The following is a 16,946-nucleotide window of genomic DNA, read 5'->3' as shown; positions in this document are numbered from 1 at the left end:
TGACCGCAATGTGTACTTCCTCAACATAATTGATGAGTACTCCCGTTTCCCGTTTGCCATCCCTTGCCCAGACATGACCAGTACCACGGTCATCAAATGTCTGAATGACCTCTTCGCCTTGTTCGGGTTCCCTAGCTATATACATAGCAACAGGGGCTCATCTTTCATGAGCGACGAACTTCGGCAGTACCTGCTAGCGAGAGGTATTGCTATGAGCAGAACCACCAGCTACAACCCCCGGGGGAATGGCCAGGTGGAAAGAGAGAACGCGACGGTTTGGAAGGCCGTCCTCTTAGCCTTAAAATCTAAGGGCCTTCCAACCTCTCGCTGGCAGGAGGTCCTCCCTGTGGCGCTCCACTCCATCCGGTCACTGCTTTGTACTGCCACTAATGCCACCCCTCATGAGCAAATGTTCGTTTTCCCCAGGAAGTCCACATCGGGAACCTCGCTACCGGCATGGCTGACTTCTCCTGGGCCCGTCCTACTGCGGAGGCACGTAAGGACCCATAAAACGGACCCCCTGGTCGAGAGGGTGCACCTCCTACACGCCAACCCCCAGTATGCCTGGGTGACATACCCAGACGGGCGGGAGGACACGGTCTCCATACGAGATCTCGCACCCTCGGGTACCCCTGAACTACCACCGTTATCCCCCACCACCCCTCCCAATCCAACCCCTGTAGACGACATGCCGGAGCCCCAGGACCCTTCGTTGACCACCCAGACACCAGATCCGACGTTGGATGCTGCAACACCGCCGCCGCCACCACAACGATCAGGACGTCAGACAAGGCCTCCTGATAGACTTAACTACACGAACTTGTAGTACCCTTCACCCCGCCGGACTTAATTTTAAACAAGGGGTGAATGTGGTAAACCACTGTTATTGTATATTGTTACCTCTGGGTGGCGCTGTGTACCAAGGCATGCCTCAGCTGACTCCGCCCACATGACCAGGTATAAAGGTGGGGGTTTCGCTGACTCACTTCCTTCTTGGAACCAGCCACCCACGAGAGGCATGCTCTGTTCTCTAGTTAATAAAAGCCTTTTCGTCACCTTCCTGATTCATCGTCTTTTATGGAGTAATTGATAAGCGTATCAACCAGTAACTTGTTGAGAGACTTGGCATTGAAACACAAGAAGAGCGTGAAGTTTCTGCACCTATGTATTGAATACCCACTAAACACGCCAGAAAAGGTTAAGGCTTGTCCATTCAAGTGTAAGTGAATTTTTAGCAGTGTGAAAAGTCTTAATTACTGTCAAACAACCTCTCTGGCACTGAAAATGAACTTTTACAAGTGTGGAGTCTCATTCCTTCAGATTGTATTTACTGTTGGAGGTTTAAAAAAAATTAAAAATTGATTTTTTTTAATCTCTTTTATCTTTTTAAAAATTCATTTATGGGATGTGGGCATCGCTGGCAAGGCCAGTATTTATTGCCCATCCCTAATTTCCCATGAGAAGGTGGCGGTGAGCCACCTTCTTGAACCGCTGCAGTCCGTGTGGTGAAGGTGCTCCCACAGTGCTGTTTGGGAGGGAGTTCCAGAATTTTGACCCGGCGACGATGAAGGATCGGCGATATATTTTTAAGTCTCTCTCTTAATCCCATCTTTCTTTCCCTCTCTAGCTTGCTTTCTGTACATGATGTTGCATATTCTAACTTGCACGTCCTGGTTCAGACTTTGCCTGCCTCCGTAAGGATTCTTTACTCTGATTGGTTAAGGAGACACGCTGTTACTTGTCCTGCACAGATCCCCTGCAGAGGGCGCCGCGCTGTTTCAGACTCCTGATGATGGTAAGTTGTCGCTCAAAAGACTGTGAAAAGTCTGTCAGTGTAATGAATGGCGAGCGGCCGTTTGTTCCCCACTGACTGCAAAATCTTGGCCATTGTAATTCTATGGAGACTCGTCTGATCTACCTCCCCGAGTATCTCCTCTACTGTACCTGCAATCGGTGCTGTATCGTCGATGTTCCTCAGGGCTGCCTATCAATTTTCCACGTGGCCCGGAATTTCCCTTGAGCTGCTCCCAATTCCGATGCCAGATCTTTGCCAGAAGTGCGGCGGAAAACCCCAACTTGGACTCGTGTAAACGGGAGTTCCGCCTCACTTCCGACTGAGTTACGGCGTCGTAGTGGGAGCAGCATTGAATTGAACCGGAACACCCAGCTCCTGAGTCACCCGGACACTCTGCCTGAATGACTTTGAGTGTATACTGAAAGATTGACTGAGATAGCACCTCCTTGTCTCCCTCCCCTTCTGATCTTTCTCCATTTTTGTTAACTCATTTTCAACTGCTCCTGTTCCCTTGCTTTCTTCACATTTCCTAATAATTCCCTTGTCTTTCACATCAGGTTCGGCTCTGTGCAGTACATTTAATAATCACTCACATGTCTCCTTGTTAAATGCTTCTCTATGAAGCATTGATCCAACTCTCTCCACAAATCTATTGCCTGCTCACAAATCAATCTTAAACCAAATATTCTTTTCTCGCTGCTAAACCCAAATTGTCCTTTACTTAGCTCCATGAATTATACTGTATTGCTTTGGTGTTACCTCATTGAATGCCCATGGCAGTTGCTATCTTTTTAAAGTCAGTTTAAAATCATTATTAATGGAATAGGAAACTCTCACTCCTCTCTCGGGTGTATTTTCCTCTGATCAGGTTCTCTTGCTTCATACTTATATCTACTTCCTCTGCTCACACTGGTAAATGGAGCAAAATATTCCATTCTGTGTCTTTGTCTGCATCTCTGTTTCTTCATCCTTTCGTGTCCTTCCATTCCCCTGTGTCTGCTCTTCATCTGTCCCCTACTTTCCCTTCATTCCTCACTCTTCTCCCTTGCTTCCTCTTTGCTCTCTCTCCCTTTCTTCCTCTCTTTCATCACTTCCATCCCTTCCTCTTTCCCTCCCCCTCTCTTCTTGTTTTCTTTGACTCTCCTCTCCCTCCATTCCTCTCCTCCCCCTGCCTTCCTTTCCTCTCCAATCTCTTCCCTCCTCGCTCTCTTCTTTCTCTCTCTTCCCATTCTCTTCCACAGCTAAAGAAAGAAAGCCGCATTTTATAGGCTCATGGGTTGGGGGTAATATATTAGCATGGATAGAGGATTAATTTTCAGGTTAGCAGGCTGTAACTAGTGCAGTGCTACAAGGGTCAGTGCTGGGGCCTCAGCTATTTACAATCTACATTAATGACTTAGATGAAGGGACCGAGTGTAATGTATCCAAGTTTGCTGATGATACAAAGCCAGGTGGGATAGTAAGCTGTGAGGAGGACACAGAGTCTGCAAAGGGATGTAGACAGGTTAAGTGAGTGAGCAATAAGGTGGCAGATGGAGTACAATGTGGGGAAATGTGAGGTTATTCACTTTGGTAGGAAGAATAGAAAAACTGGATATTTTTTAAATGGTGAGAAACTGTTAAATGTTGGTGTTCAGAGAGGTTTAGCTGACATCGTACAGGCAACGCAGAGTTAGCATACAGGGACAGCAAGCAATTAGGAATGCAAATGACACATTGGCCTTTATTGCAAGAGGTTTGGAGTATAAGAGTAAGGAAGTCTTGCTCCAATTGTACAGGGCCTTGGTGAGACCACACCTGGAGCACTGGGCACAGTTTTGGTCTCCGCATCTGAGCAAGGATATACTTGGCTTAGGGGCGGTGCAACGAAGGTTCACTAGATTGGTCACTGGGATGAGAGGGTTATCCTATGAGGAGAGATTGAGTAGATTGTGCCTATACTCTTTGGAGTTTAGAAGAATGAGAGGTGATCTCATTGAAACATATAAGATTCTGAGGGGGATTGACAGGGTAGATGCTGAGAGGCTGTTTCCCCCTGGCTGGAGAGTCTAGAACCAGGGGGCATAGTCTCAGGATAAGGGGTCGGCCATTTAAGACTGAGATGAGGAGGAATTTCTTCACTCAAAGGGTTGAGAATCTTTGGAATTCTCTACCCCAGAGGGCTGTGAATGCTGAATCGTTGAATATATTCAAGGCTGAGATCGATAGATTTTTGGACTCTAGGGGATCAGGCAGGAAAGTGGAGTTGAGGTAGAAGATCAGCCATGATTTTATTGAATGGCAGAGCAGCTCGAGGGGCCGAATGGCCTACTCCTGCTCCTAATTCTTATGTTCTTCTCACTTGCTCCTTTCACAGCCTCAGGATGCCCCAAAGTGCTTTACAACAAGGTCCCACAAACAGCAATGTGAAAATGACTAGAATGATCTAGGTTTTTTTAGCTATGTTGGTTGAGGGATAATTATTGGGCAGGAGACTGGGGAGAACTCCCCTGCTCCTCTTCGAATAGCACCGTGGGATCTTTTACATCCACCTGAGAGGGCAGACGGGTTTAACGGTCTCATCCGAAAAATGGTACCTCCATCTCATGTCACTGCACGTTCCTTCCTGCAGTTGTACGAAGATCACAGGGTAGAAATTTGATAGGGAAAGTTAACACTGAATGTTAATACAAACATCCCTGCTACATTCCTCCACCTGCTATTGGCACTGAGTGAGTTAATGCCTGGATAGGAGTAGCACACACACAGGAATGTAGTACGTACATAATGGCCCAGAAATTCAGGTCGGGGGCTTCCCACGGGTGCAAGCCCCCGACCTGCACTTACCTTGCGCGCCGGCAGTTGAGCTGTAGGGCCCTGTGGAATTCCACTCCGGGGCCTGGCCCAGCTGCCGGCGCGCTGTGCTTGCGTGTCCCAGGGGCGCAGTTAGTGCGATGCGTCCCCTGGGATCACGTGAGCCATGGGCAGCCAATCGGAGGAGGGAAAAGCCCATTCATAAGATTGACAGGAAGACCTGTCTAAACATATGAATACTACGGGCCTCAAAATAGCATTAAACCTTCAAATAAATTTTTTAAAAATTCACACTTTTTCAATAAACTACAAATTACATTAAATAACTATTTTAAACAATTAAAATTTTTGAAAAAAATAATTTTATAAAAAAATGGGGCTAAAAATAAATTTACCTTGCTTTAAAGTATTTAAAAATAATAAACCTGTGGAAAAATTGTTTTAATTTTAATTAATTGACCACTTACCTTGTAAAAAGCAGGCCTTACGCCTGCTTTTTAAATGTGTAAATCCTACAGGCTTAACCTCGCGTGAAAACCTGCAAAAAAAACCTAAGTTCAAAGCGCACGCGCAGCCTCCCCTGTGCGCGCGTTCGACCTCTGAACCCCTTCGTTCAGAGGATCGGAAGTGCCGGTTTCCCGCGCATGCGCAGTGCATGCAGGAAACCCGCACTTCCATTCGGCCTACGGGTGAGTACCCCGTGCGTACTCACCCGGGGAGAGCCGAATTTCTGGGCCAGTAAATATTTAGCTATGACTAGCTGCCGTCGCTTTTCACTAAAAACACCAGATTCCTGTCAATATGACAACAATGGGTCTGTTTCACCTTCAGAAATAAACAATCACATATGCATACTTGCTGCAGCCCTCGCTCTGCAAGCCTCACCTGAAAACAAGCTCATGCCACGATGTTCATTATCTCTCTCCTCCTTGCAATGCAGAGCAGTCATTTGAGGATGTGGCGTCAAAGCTCTGGCAAGGAACTCCCGCCGATCCCAGCACCTTTTTTATTCCTGAACCCTGAGCCAAAAGAACAAGCTATTGCCCTTGCAGTAAGTGCCACCGTTCTGGCACCTCTACAACCCAAAATGGAATTAGCCCCGTGGTCCCGTTAGTCCAGGTGGATGGACCATCAAAGGGGAAGAATGCAGTGTAAGGATATCCTGGCACAGCGGTTCCACGTTACTAAGCTTGCAAGCTCAAGGTCATTGGCGAAAGTCCTTCCAAGGAGCTGTGGAATGATTAACGGATGCATTACAGCAAAGCGCGGTGTTTTCAATGAGCATCAGCTGTGACTCGGTGGGTAGCACTCAGAGGATTGACTCAGAAGATCGTGGGTTCAAGCCCCACTCTAGGACTTAATCACATCATCGAGGCTAACACTTTAGTTCAGTACTGAGGGAGGGCTACATTGGGATTTCATACTTCCGATTAGGCACTTTACAGCCTTCCGGACTCAATATAGAGTTCAACAATTTCAGATCATAACCTCGGCCCCTATTACATTTTTACATATATTTTTTATCCACACCTTTGTTTTGGCCCTCCCCCCTTTTTTTATCTCCCACATGGCAGCTGTCTCCCATTCTGCCAGCGCATTTCACACCTAATCTAGAGCCGTCTTTTGTCTCCACTAGTCCTATCACCATCTCGTCTGGTTTTGAATACCTCTTAATGTCTCTTCACTTCTCTTTTGTTCTTTCATCCCCATTTCCCAGCCTTCAAACTGGCCTTTTAATCTGTTTCATTTCCTGTGCTTTCTCAGTCCTGACGAAGGGTTTCGACCGGAAACGTTGACACTATTCCTGCTGAGTTTTTCCAGCATTTTCGGTTGTTATTTCGGATTTCATTGGCCGTGAAGCACTTTGGCACATTCTGAGGTCTTGAAAGGTCCAGCATAAAGGCAAGTTCTTCCTCTTTGGTGGAGGTTAAAGACCCATCCAGCTGCTCAGGTGGATGTAAAAGATCCCGCAGCACACTTTGAAGAACAGCAAATTAGTGTCCTGGCCAACATTCATCCCTAACCAACACCAGATTTGTTTGTGGGAGCTTGCTGTACACAAATTGGCTGCTGCATTTGCCTACATGACAGCAGTGGCTACACTTCAAAAGCAAGCCATTGGCTCTGAAATACTTTGGGATGTACTGACTGATGAAAAGTGCCATATCAACAAAGGTATTTTTGATCAATTAGCATCCCCAGCAGAGGACAGCCAAGGTAAGGTAACTGCGACCTTTCCACTTTGGCACAATTGAGCCCCTTCCACTGATCACCTTCATTTCTTAAATAGAATAGAATGAGTCTTCATTCATTTTGCACCATGTGTTTAGAATTCTCCTCACCAGCCCTTCGTGCATGTGGCCTCTTCTAACTCCACCATCTCACATTACAGGGTCCTTTGAGCACTTATCCTTCTGGGTACCTGAGCCATCTCTGTTTCTCTCTCCACGGATGCTGCCTGACCTGCCGAGTGTTTCCAGCATTTTCTGTTGTTATTTCAGATTTCCAGCATCCGCAGTATTTTGCTATTGTCTACTGAGGGAGATTCTCTTCCAGGCCTTACCTTCACCAAATGCTGTTAAAATTGCTCCAGGACTAACTGATACAAAATGACTGGGGGGAGGTGAGGGGGAGACGAGGGGGGGGGGGTCCCAGACATCAGGCTATCGAGCATCAGGGGAGACAAGCGGCTTCAACAGTTGGGCTAGCCACAGGTGAGTAAGTGCTAAGAAGTCCCCCTTCCTGCTCCTTTCACCCTGAAGGATCAAGGTGCCATAGACACAAAAGGCATCAAGGGGTATGGGGAGAGAGAGGGAATATGGTATTGACATAGAGGATCAGCCATGATCATATTGAATGGCAGAGCAGGCTCGAAGGGCCGAATGGCCAACTCCTGCTCCTATGTTTCTATAGAACAGGCTTGACTGTATCTTGTCACTCTCTCTGAGTGTTGCACTTAGCTATTTTTTTATCTTGGCCCGGTTCTGATGGCCTGTCCCTTCCAGGCATTGAATGGGACTGTAGGTCACCATGCAGAAGGTGGCCTAGCTCATTCATGGCTTCCTTAGTAAAGCAAAGCTGCCAAAGGCACAGCTCACTCCTCCCTCGTAAGATCTGTGGGACCTGTGTACTCATTGTGTGTGAATGTAGGGGTTGGGGGTGGGTGGGTGGGGGGTGTAGGGGGTGGAGGTAATAGTGATTTGGCATCATCCTCTTTGGATGTTGCGTCAACCTCCTTTGCTCCTGGCTTCTCTTTTCCTCCAACTCATCTTAAACTAACAAATTCCATTGGGAATTACAATATAGCATGGATTACATTAGGATTTTCTCTCTCTCACAGTCTAAGGATAAGGGGTAAGCCATTTAGGACAGAAATGAGGAGGAATTTCTTCACCCAGAGAGTGGTGAACCTGTGGAATTCTCTACCACAGAAGGCAGTAGAAGTCAATTCATTAAATATATTCAAGAAGGAGTTGGATATATTTCTTAAGGCTAAAGGGATCCAGGGGTATAGGGAGAAAGCAGGGACCGGGTACTGAAATTGGATGATCAGCCATGATCGCGTTGAATGGCGGAGCAGGCTCGAGGGGCCGAATGGCCTACTCCTGCTCCCATCTTCTATATTTCTATGTTTCTCTCTTCAGCAGAAATGCAACAGGTCCAACAATGTCCTGGTCAATATTTATCCCTCAACTAACATCCCCAGAAACAGATTATCTGGTTATTGCTGTTTGTGGGACCTTGCTGTGCACATATGGTCTGCCGCATTTCCTATGTTACAACAGTGACCACGCTTCAAAAAGTACTTCATTGGCTGTAAATTGCTTTGGAATGCCCTGAGGTTGTGAAAGGCGCTATAGAAATGCAAGTCTTTCTTTCTTCTTACATCCTCCTCATCCATCAAGATGATAAGAAGAGAAATCCCCATGAGGAAACCCATGTTGCTCAATAGTTTCCCTTAACGAGCACGGGGGGCCAAAAATCTGCTGATAACCAGAGAGCTCCTCATTCTCACCATTTGAGCAGCTCCCCAGAGCGCAAACAAAATGTGAAATCTGCAGGCAAAGATGAGATATGGGAATAGGTTGTCCAAGTAATGAGCCCCTTTAAACGGTGGGTCTGGTCATGGGAAGACTGTTTCATTTATCTGTGGGTAAGTTACACTGACGGAAATGGTGCGCAGTGAGGGTGTAGATGATGGAAGTTCTGACACCTTGCACCAATTCTTGTCATTTGCATGTTGTTGTTGTTTCGTGTGATGGGAAAAGCTTATCATGGGACGTCTAGTTTGGCTCTCCATCCGATGGCCTCCTGAGATGCCGAGTGGAGAAATGAGGTGCCTCCCGCAACAGATCTCAGTGGGCAGGTCGATGTGATGTGTTCCACGGTCTGGGACTCCTGGCCACAGTCGTACTTCGAGTCGTCCCTCCTCTTCCACTGGTGGAGCAGGCGGCCGCATCGTCCGTGCCCCATGCGGATTGGGTTGAGCGCCGTCCACTGTCTCCGAGGGAGGTTGAAGCCAGGGACCTCTGCTGTTGGGTCAGTGATGGGGTGTTGGTTCTTTATGTTGCGTGCGTCCCACGATTCTGTCCATCTGGACAGCGGGTCGATACCAGCTGCGTAAATGTTGGCTGCTGTTTCCCAGAATGGCCGGAGCGAGTTTAAGCATTTTCATGGTGGGTTTTTCAAGTCTTCATGAATGGGAAGTTCAATGGAGGTGGACACAGGAGATAGGCCCTCCCACCTGGACCAAAAATTGCAGCACAAAGAAAAGTGGATCCTGCCCAAAACTCCAACCAGCAAAATGTTGTCACGGTGACATTACGCACCTATCTTGCCAAACGCAGTGTGGATTATCAGACCCTCCAGGATTGGAAAGGAGACAACAGGATCAAAGCTTTATATGCTTCAAGTTTGCTTAAACTTCAGACCATGTTCAGTCCATATCATTGGATGGCCAAAATCAGAGCAGACCTTCCTCAATAGCTGCAGGAATTTCAACTGACTCGCGTCCAGCTTTTTCACAGTCTTGGGAGCCTTTCAATGATAATGAGAGGTGGTAACTAAAGGCAGTTTAGAATGGGTTAGGCAATGGTTTGTCCAACAGTCAGCCCATGGATGGTACAATTGCTGTGTACATCTTGGATGGCACATTGTTTAACATTAATATGGACAGGGAGATGCCACAAATGAGAAAAAAGCCAGGAGGTTTTGTAAATATTATCTTGGTGAAATATGATGTTGATGATCACCAGCTGATGATCAACACTTCAGCAAATGGAACAAATTGCTGTTACACAATCCCAGTCCGTGCTTGCCAATGACGCTCTTCCCCATCTGTGGTCCTGGACTACACGGACATCAGAGTCTCCAAGGAGGAGGAGCTTGTGTTCTGTTGGAGTCAAGGAGATGGTCAGATACAGGTCTTCATAGAATTTCTCCTTGGTCTCAACATCGTTTATCATGGAAGGTATGTAGGTTCAAATAGTGGACATCAAAGAGTCTATTCAACCGTCCAAAAGATAGCTGCTGGTACCTTTAGAGCAGGTCGGCAGTCTAGTCTTGCGTCTGGATCCAATGTCAAAGTCAAATGCACACCTACCGTCAGAAGAAGGAATATCCACTATCTACCTGAGTGAGCTTCATTAGGCATCCTGGCTTTGTTGAAGGCTGTCTGACCACTGGACAGTCCATCTCTCTGGATAGTCAAGGGACTACAGACTATCCATTAGGGACCAGACTAAAGATAAGGGGTAAGCCATTTAGGACAGAGATGAGGAGGAATTTCTTCACCCAGAGAGTGGTGAACCTGTGGAATTCTCTACCACACAAGGCAGTTGAGGCCATCTTATTAAACATATTCAAGAAGGAGTTAGATATATTTCTTAAGGCTAAAGGGATCAAGGGATATGGGGAGAAAGCAGGGACAGGGTACTGCATTTGGATGATCAGCCATGATATCATTAAATGGCAGAACAGGCTCGAGGGGCCGAATGGCCTACTCCTGCTCCTATCTTCTATGTTTCTATGTTTCAGATATTCCAAGATGCTGTGGTGATCATTTTCTTTTTTAATTTGTCTTGGCCACTTGGGAGATAACTCAATCTCTGCAGAAAACTAGACAGAGCAATTTGTAGGTCATAATTTGTAACTTCCTATTCAGAGTGAGTACCACGTCCCTAACAAGGACTGGTTCGACATCCAGGATGCTGCCGAACACAGTATTCACCATCTAACAACAGAGGGACCAAGGTCCTGAACGAGTCTCATCTAGACCCTGGCTGCACTTCGGGCCCATTGCTTCAGGGCTTGCCCAGTCAACAACCTGTGCCTAATTTAAGGTACTTGGCAACAGAACCAGTGGTGAAATGAGGGAAAAAATTTACGCAGCGAGTTGTTGTGATCTGAAACGCGCTGCCTGAAAGGGCGGTGGAAGCAGATTCAATAGTAACTTTCAAAAGGGAATTGGATAAATACTTGAAGGGGAAAAATTTGAAGGGCTATGGGGAAGGCGGGGCGGGAATAATTGGAGATCTCTTTCAAAGAACCGGCACAGGCACGACTGGCCGAATGGCCTCCTTTGTTGTATAATTCTTTGATTCTATGATTCTAATTATTAGCACAAGGAAGATGAATGTTGGGATCTACTTGGCCAAATTTCAGTAGCAAGCAGAGATAGGGTGACTAGATTCACGGTTAATTGATGTAGATAACCACGGCACCTTGTGTGCCTGTGGATGTCCTGTGTGCTCCATTATCTCTTACTAAAGCACTTTGACTGGTTGAACTTACAGGTTGACGATTCCTCTGCCAGTCATGCCCTTGAGGACAGCTGTTCCTCCATATTCACCGATGGCGTCTATCGGGCTAGTTTAGTTTAGCCTGTCAGCTGGGGCAGTTGCTGAGGTTATGGCCCCCGCCACAGCAACAACATATACTGGGAGCCATAGGTGAAAAATCTTCAGTGGGGACTAATGCCTGATTAGAGCCATCCAGCATGTGGGTGCTACAGGAAGAACGGTCCTGCTGTTACTCTAAACACCTACATAGAATTGCAAAGAATTTACAGCACAGCCACAAGCCATTCGGCCCAACTGGTCTGTGCCGATGTTTGTGCTCCACACGAGCTTCCTCCCACCCCTCTTCATCACACCCTATCATCATATCCTTCTATTCCTTTCTCCCTCATGTACTTATCTAGCTTCCCCTTAAAGGTATTTGTGCATTTTGCCTCAACAACTCCCTGTGATACCGAGTTCCACATTCTCACCACTCTCTGGGTAAAGAAGTTTGGATACGCTCCCAGTATCAGATCACCGCATGGTTTACAATTCGTTCCCCCACTGCCCTCCTGTTATTTACAAACCTTCAGTTTTTCAAAGCAAACATTGTATTGACCTCACTTTCTACATTATTCCTTCTTAATTTCGCCAACGACACATGGAATAGTTTATAGGGGAACATCGCAACACCAACTTACATTGGCTCCCGTGCCTCAGATTTAAGATTTTAAAAGAAAGAAAGACACACTTCTATAGCACCGTTCATGACCACCAGACCTCCCAAAGCTCTTTACAGCCAACAAAATACTTTTTGAAGTGTAGTCACTGTTGTAATATAGGAAACGCGGCAGCCAATTTGCTCACAGCAAGCTCCCACAAACAGCAATGTGATAATGCCCAGATAATCTGTTTTTTGTCTTGTTGATTGAGGGATAAATATTGGCCCCAGGACACCGAGGAGAACTCCCCTGCTCTTCTTTGAAATAGTGCCATGGGGCCTGACGTAAGAAAACTACTAGGCACTTGGTCTAAGTGTTAAACAAAGCTTTAATCAACTGTTTTTCAACGTGGAGATCTAGTTGTGTCCTTCACTAGTTCCTGTTAAAGAATGTCCTGCGCAAGCTGGGCCCATGCCCGAGTATTTATACTCTCCCTGGACAGCGCCACCCGCATTTCCACATGAATGACAAGATTCATGTCAAGGTGTTTTACATCCACCTGATGGTTTAACGTCTCCATCCAAAAGATGGCATCTCTGACAGTGCAGCACTGCCCTGGAGTGTCAGCCTAGATTATTGTGCACAAATTTTTGGCGTGGGACTTGCCTACTGCGTCTGAAGGTTGTAGGTTCAAGAGTGCTACTCAGCCACAGGTGATACTGTAACAGTTTGAGCCTTGTATTTAAATCCCTCCATGACCTTCACTCCCTCCCTATCGCTTTAGCCTCCTCCAGTCCTACCACCCCTCCCCCTCAACTCTAACCAACCTCGTGCATCTTCCCTTTCTTTGCCCCACCATTGGTGACCATATATTCAGCTGCCTAGGCTCCATGCTCTGGAATTGCCTCCCTAAATCCCTCCAATACTCTCTTTTCTCCTTTAGAACCCACCTCTTTGACCAAACTTATTTTCTCCCTATCTTGAGGCGCTTATGGCCTTGTCCCCTCCCTATTTGCAACCTCCTCCAGCCGTACAACCCTCCGAGAACTCTGCAGAATTCCTCCAATTCTGACCCCTTGCGTACCCCCGATTTCCTTCGCCCCACCATTGGCAGCCGTCCTTTCAGCTGCCGAGGCCTCAAGTTCTGGAATTCCATCCCTAAACCTTTCCACCTCTCCTTCCCCGCCACCACTCCCCCCACCCACTTAAGACGCTCCTTAAAACTTACCTCTTTGACAAAGTTTTTGGTCATCTGCCCTAATATCTCCTATGTGCCTCAGTATCAAATTTCATCTAATAACACTCCTGTGAAGTGCCTTGGTGATGTTTTACTACATTAAAGGCACTATATAAATGCAAGTTGTTGTGGTTGTTCGGCTGATGCAGGGTCAGGGTTATTGTAGCACAGTGGTTATGTTACTAGATTGGAAATCCAGAGGTCTGGACTAATGTTCTGGAGATATGAGTTCAAATCTCCACCATGACAACTGCAGAATTTAAATTCAATTAATAAAATAAAATAATGGTGACCATGAAACTACTGGAATGCTTGAAAAAAAAAAACACCTCGTTCACTAATGTTCTTTAGGGAAGGAAATCTACTGTTCTTACCCAGTCTGGCCTATAATATGACCCCAGACCCACAGCAATGTGGTTGATCTTAACTGTCCTCTTGTATAGCCCAGCAAGACTCTCAGTTGCACCAAAACCAATACAGGTAGACTATCCTTTACCCGCACTTCTGAAAACCGAAAACCTCTGAAAACCGAAAGTTTTTTCGTGGAGCGTCAGTCGTGCGCACGACATGACCCGACACGGCCGATGCTTGACCCACGCAGGTGTGAGGCATCAGACATTAAGCGGTCTAACCAGCGGTCATTAAAGAGCATACTGGAGGCTGTTCAAAAACTGGCTCAGCAAATTTAACATTTTTATTTTGTGGGCCCCTAGAGTAGCAGGAGTGGTCCTCCGGGGCCCAGAACAAGAATTCTTGCACGCTGCCTCTTTTCTGACCTGATTTGCGGGCCAGCTTAGCGTAGGAGTCAGCCGATATCCGGCTTTCCCACAACTGGTGGCGGCAGTCGAGCCCCAGACCCCTGCTAAGTCAAGGAATTCAGATACAGAGCAGGGGGAGCTGTAAACAGACTGGAAGCGGCAGCACAGAGAAGCAGGAAGGGGAATGAGACACGGAACAGTCGCAAGAGGTAGCCTGAACTTTTAAAATTTATATTAAATACAAATACTAATTACCAAATTAATTTAATGTTCAGAGTTTCCCAGTGTCATAATAAATATAATACCTTCTGAAATCCGAAGAATTCCGAAACACAGCTGGTCCCAAGGTTTTCGGATAAGGGATCGTCTATCTATCTGTATAAAGAAGTACACTAAACAGCATTGTTGGAGTACCTTCACCACACGGACTGCAGCAGTTCAAGAAGGTGGCTAACCATCATCTTCTCGAGGGAAATTAGGAATGGGCAATAAATGCTGGCATTGCCCACATCCCAGGAACAAATAAAATAAAGGTGAAGCACGAGGTTGTAGAAACGTAGAAACTAGAAGAAGGAGTAGGCCATTCGGCCCTTTGAGCCTGCTCCGCCATTCAACGAGATCATGGCTGATCATCCAAACCCTAGCACCCGCTCCCTACACCAACAGCCATCCCACCCAAGCCCTATCCCCGTAACCCCCCCTAACGCTAAGGGCCAATTTTTTTTATCTTGGCCAATCAACCTAACCTGCACATCTTTAGACTGTGGGAGGAAACCGGAGCAACCGGAGAAAACCCACGCAAACACGGGGAGAATGTGCAAACTCCAGACAGTCACCCGAGGCCGGATTTGAACCCGGGTCCCTGGCGCTGTGAGGCAACAGTGCTAACCACTATGCCACCGTGCTGCCCACCGTGTGACCACATCTCATTAAAATTGTCTACTGTAGATGGAGGTCAAACTCTGACCCATCAAGGAGGTCCAAGAAATTTAAAGGGGCAAAGAACTTGCAATCCAGGTCTTCACTCTTTTTTCCTAATTTTTGTTGCTGAGGAGTTGGATGTTTCCTGAGGGCAAGAGTCATGAAAATTGACCCTAATTTCTCCCCTAAACATACTTTCCTTCAGTGAAGCTCTCCACTGGAAGTGCTAAAAGCTGAAATTTACCCCCTTATAGCTCCAGGTTGGTGAAGTCAGATGGAACTTTTTCACCCAAAATGGTCTGGAGTTAGCCAATGAGACAGACGGGGCAAATAGTTTGAAGAGGCAACTAGATGTGCTGCTGGAGAAAGAAGGGATTGAGGGATGGAGCGAAGGTGGGTTGGAGATCTACTGCTGGGCCTAATGGTTCCGAAGCTCCGCAGGGGGTTCTCCCAATAACTCATCGTGATGTCGGTGTGAGATTGACCGAACCCCCTGAGAAGCAGGAGACTAGGAAAAACCCCCGTGGAATTTCAGGGCCAATTACCTCTTCCTGTTCCAACAAATTCTTGGGGTAAATTTTTGTCTCTCATGCTCCCAGAGCTGCGCTTCCCGTGCCCAATTATCTAACATGCAAACTTAACACGCCAAATTCTGCACTGGGAACCATGAATGATTAAAAAGTACCACTCTAGGCTCGTCCCCGTTTCAAAGATGGAAACTAATTACTGATCTAGGGAGACCTGTTAGTGACCTCTCTTCCGATCTGAAAGTAATGCACGTGGACTAAGCAAATGATTTGGAAGAATTGGAGAGCTCAAGACCAGCAACACAATCCAGTAAGAGTGGGTCCAAGGTTGAAAGGTTTGTCAGCTGCTCGCTGCACATGTAACCAGGAGAGCAAAGCACGCTGCATTGTTTACTGGCTGATCTTTCATTGCTGCTTGACTTCAGCCTCTCTGCAGCCAAGCTAAACTAAGCACACACACACACGGACAAACATGCGCACACACACACACGGACAAACACGCACGGACACGCGGACACGTACAAACACACAGGGACACACATACAGGGACACAGGCTCAAGAACACATGCACACACAGGCACAAATGCACAAATACACACACGGACACACACACATGGACAAACATGCACACACACACACACACGGACACGTGCACACACACAGACACGGACAAACACGCGCACACACACGGACAGACACACACACACACGGACACACACACACGGACACGTGTACAAGCACACAGGGACACACACATGGGCACACACATGGACACACAGGGATGCAGGCTCAAGAACACATGCACACACATGCACAAACACACACATACACACACAGGGATGCAGGCACATGAACACATGCACAAACACATACACACACACACACAAACGAATACGCACCCACACACATGCACACGCACAAACATACACACAGACGCATGCACACACACAAACACACATGCACACACAGAGACACAAAAACACATACACAAAAGCAGAAACGTGGAACTATTTCAACTAAAACTGTCACAGAAGATTTGATGATTGCTGAGAGTCGGTGCAGTAAAGCTCAACTAAACATTAATGATAAAGTTGCTGCTTTTCCTGTGAAAACAGGGAGCGCCTTTTTTAAATTCAGAAACGAAGTCGATACTCCTGGGCCAGACTTCCCGTTTGCTTTACTATTTACATTCAGGTGGTGTGACGGCGAAGGAGCTGGGGAAAAAGTGGGTACCCATGCACACCTGTCCCCTAAAACAATGGGTCAATCTTGACCCGGCCCACCCAGAGGGAACGGTGCTGGCAGGGGGTGACGTTGACGGGTTGGGGGGGGGGGTTCGTACCGCGATCCTGACTCCGCCCACCATCTTAACTTACCTGAAATTATGCACCTTGGGACTTTACGTTACGACGCTATATAAAATCAAGTGGCTCCTCTATTCCTCCCATCCCTCCTCGCTCTTTTTCCTTTTTT

The sequence above is a fragment of the Somniosus microcephalus genome, chromosome 6 (assembly GCF_052327205.1).
Source record: "Somniosus microcephalus isolate GS21.2 chromosome 6, FLI_Smic_1.0, whole genome shotgun sequence".
In the NCBI taxonomy this organism is placed as follows: Eukaryota; Metazoa; Chordata; class Chondrichthyes; order Squaliformes; family Somniosidae; genus Somniosus; species Somniosus microcephalus.
Note: the sequence above shows the minus strand (reverse complement) of the source record.